The following is a 4,214-nucleotide window of genomic DNA, read 5'->3' on the forward strand; positions in this document are numbered from 1 at the left end:
TTTCCTGTACCAATCAGGAAGGAGCTGGCTTCCTAACACCTAGTCAATTTCTGAGAAACTAAGTTTATTTTTGCTTTTGCTTTCCACTGTCATGTGTTCAATAAAATAGTTGCAAGTTGGCCTTAATTGACATAAGAAAACCCTTTCTCATGAGAAAAAGTAGAGGAGAGCCAGAGACTTTTAATTTATAAAATGACCTATCAGAATGTTAGTATAGTTAATAAGGCTACAGCACCAGAGTGCTTCAGTCCAGTTTTGCAAATACAGAGCCATGGTGGGCAAAAGGGTGAAGGGGATTAAGAGGTACATACCTCTAGTTATACAATGCATAAACCACAGGGATGTAATATACAGCATAAGGAATATGGTCAGTGATATTTTAATAACTTTGTATGAGGACAGGTGGTTACAGACTTATTGTGGTGATCATTTCATAATGTATGCACATGTCAAATTATTATGTAGTACACCTGACACTAATATAACATTGTATGTCAACTATATTTCAATTTAAAAGTTATTTTACAAAATGTAAGAAAAAACCAACATATCAATATTATATATACATAAGATATATAATTTTAAAAGTATAACTAAATTGACAAAATACTTTACATAGGCATTTTATCATTTCTTCTACACTTCAAATTGGAAAAATGTGGGGTAACCTTCATATTTGGAGCCATTTTATATTCAGACACACATAATATCCATTGAGCTTATACTCTCTTCCGAACTCTGTTTTAATTGCTGGAGACACACACCTGTGAACACATGAGGTCCCTGTTTTTATGAAGTTGAATTTCAGGTAGTCATAGGGAAAAGTAAAAAAAAAAAAACAAGGGGCTTCCCTGGTGACGCAGTGGTTGGGAGTCCGCCTCCCGATGCAGGGGACACGGGTTCGTGCCCCGGTACGGGAAGATTCCACATGCCGTGGAGTGGCTGGGCCCGTGAGCCATGGCTGCTGAGCCTGCGCGTCCGGAGCCTGTGCTCCGCAACGGGAGAGGCCACAACAGTGAGAGGCTCGTGTACCACAAAAAGAAGAAGAAGAAGAAAAAAAAAAAAAGGTGATGGGTTGGAGATTAACTTACATGGAAGACCTCAGTGAGAAGATGCCATTTAGCTGAGACCAGTAGAATAAGAAGGAACCAATCTTGCCAAGATCAGTGGTAAGAAAGTTCCAGATGCAGAAAATTGCTGTACATAGACCGCTAAGGCAGGAAGAAACTACGTGTGTTCCAGCAGCTGAAAGACCCAGATAAATCACATTTTTCAAAGCAAGTTAAAGTGCTGCTTACTCAGAGACACTTTAAAAGATAATGGCAAAGAGGGAAAGAAAGGAGTGTACTTTATTTGTTAAATTTCAGACACTGGCTTCCAGGTGTGGAGCAATGCACTTATACTATGAGATCAGGAGAGAAACTTATAGATATCTCCCTTTCTCCTCACTTCCCTATTCCTTCCTTCAGAAACATTGTTCAGGGGGAGAAAAAACATAGTTTAAGGGTAAACAGAGTTTCAAATTTGCATCCTACCTCTATAACTTCCTTAATGAATCTGAACAGGCATATTATTTTACCCTCCCTCAAGCCTCCTGCAAGATGGAGACAATACCACTTATTTTGCATGACTGTAGTCAGGATTGAATTAGACATGTAACATGTGTACCTCTTCGAAAGCAATCAAGAAATAAAACTGTTACTTCTGCTATTCACTGAGCAAACATAGAAAGGCAGTATAATGAAGTGGCTTAACAAGAGGGTTTGGAATCAAGAATGATTCGGTTCAGATTATTTACAGTGCTGTGATTTGGGACAAGACATTAAATCTTTCTGTGCCTCAGTTTCTATAAAATGGTGGGGAAATGTTTGTTATGAGATATCAGTTATTTAACCCATGTAGAACGGACAGCACTGAGCCTGGAACACATGTGTAACACATGGAGCCCCTTCCAGCCTGTGCACTGGGTATTAAGTTCCAGGGGCTGCGTGTTCACGAATGTGTGTCCTTTTCCTCACTTACAGCATGCACAAATGAGGAACCAGGTCCACTGTAAGTGTGTCCATTATTTAAAGAAATTAAAACTAAAAATATGCTTCCTCCTTCTAGGTTTCCCAAACTGAGCCCCAATCCTGGGATACATTCCATTACATTTAAGTATCTAATAGACACTTTTTTAAACACCAAATTGTTTCTAAGATGTCTTTCAAAAAAAATTAATGTGAAGGTTCTAGTTGAGAAGTAGTGTCAAACCCGTGTTCCCTCCAAAGAGGATAGCTTCCAAAAATTCCTTTTATGCTTATTGAATCATTGTTCTGTTTTCAGTGCTTTCAGTTTCATATTACTGTAAATCTTTTACAGAGGTTGCTTCACTTCTTCGGTCTGGTCTTTACAGGAAATCACACGAGTCCAATGACATTGGGTGGGTGAAATAAAAGTCTAACCATCTAGTGAGAGACAGAGAAGTTACAGAACCACTCCACCTAAACTGAGAAGAAAACAGGTAAGAACTCTACTTTTTCCTCAAAGCAGCTCTGTCTCCAGTGCTAAAGCAGCCTTGCTCTGGGAAAAGGAGCCCATGTTAAGATTAGTGCAGGGATGGGAAGGGATTTTTAAGGGTTAGTTAGTTTTCTAAAAAATGACCAGCATCAAAATAGGTTTCAGCTGAGCCTAATGTGGGGCACGAGGTCAGATGAAATCCTGGTGTTATCAGGTGGCAGCACATCCCTGGGTCATTACTGTGCTTGTGTAGAATTAGGCACCAGGGACATGGAGCTAAACTAAGATCTTGAAATGCATTAGGATTGTCTTTCTCTTTGCTGATGTTGTCTGTGTTGACTGGGGACACAATTAAATTACCATTGTCTTTTTTTTTTTTTTGCCGTACGCGGGCCTCTCACTGTTGTGGCCTCTCCCGTTGCGGAGCACAGGCTCCGGACATGCAGGCTCAGCGGCCGTGGCTTACGGGCCCAGCCGCTCCGCGGCATGTGGGATCTTCCCGGACCGGGGCACGAACCCGCGTCGCCTGCATCGGCAGGCGGACTCTCAACCACTGCGCCACCAGGGAAGCCCCAAAATTACCATTGTCTTTGATACAACTTGTTCAATACTGATGTACCTGCAGCTAAGAAACTGAAAGGGCAACAAATAGGTTATTTTCATGAGAAGGAAAGAATAGTAAATGAGATGCAGTGGAAACAGCTACATGACACTGTTAAAGACAAAAGAAAAATCCTGAAACCCAAAGTGGAAGGTGTAGATTCATGAAAATACCATACTCTTCAGTCCTACATTTGAACTTTGTTTCAAAGTGGACTTCTTCTTTTAGAAGTAGCACAAGTTCACTAGATCCAATTTCTTGTGGTCAACTCACTCCTTACCCCTTAGGAGCAGAATTCAGCCCCACTACTTCACTAAAAAGCTTCCTCTTTAAAGAATCTACTGTGGTGCAGCACTGAAGGCAGCATCTTTGTTTACTTTGCCCTCTCTGTGCTCTCAAGAAGTTTGGATCTTGCCTTTTGCAAACTCTTCCTCTGAATTCCTTGACTTGGCATTAGCTTATTCATCACCTACCTTGTCTGACACCTCTCTCTTCTTTTCAGCTTCCCCTCCCCTTTTCCATCCCCATCCCCCCTCTTTACCCCTACTCCTCTTCCTGTTTCTACTTCTCCTCTACAAAATGGAAAAAAAGAAGAAAACAGAAAACTTGGAAGTGCATGGCTGGAAATGTAGATATTTTCTTTCAACAACTTTCTTCTTTAGTTCTCCTGATCTGTCTCCTGATCTTTTAATATTTATTTCATTATCTTTTGTTCCCTTACACACACACACACACACACACACACACACACACGTACAAATACGATTTTTAGCAACATGCAGTATTCGCAGATGTGCACTTTACCCCCACTTAGTTTGAGGCTAATTTATTCTGAAGCTAATACATTTTAAGTTTCAGAGCCCCTTGCTTCCACAAGCCCATACCAAGGTTTTGGAAGGGTCCCTAGCCACGTGTTTCACAAGGTCACATATTTTTATAAAATTTGCTAAAGTAAGTTCCACTTCTAGAATAGCAGTGTGAGAAGTTCTGTGGACCCTTATCCCAGTAAAAATAAGGCTAACTAGTGAGAAAAAACACATTTCAAATCACCGGAAATTGTTCAGAGACGTATATCAAGTGATGAACATTTATTCATGAAATTCTTTATTCATAG

The sequence above is a fragment of the Grampus griseus genome, assembly GCF_964374135.1.
Source record: "Grampus griseus genome assembly, chromosome: 1".
In the NCBI taxonomy this organism is placed as follows: domain Eukaryota; kingdom Metazoa; phylum Chordata; class Mammalia; order Artiodactyla; family Delphinidae; genus Grampus; species Grampus griseus.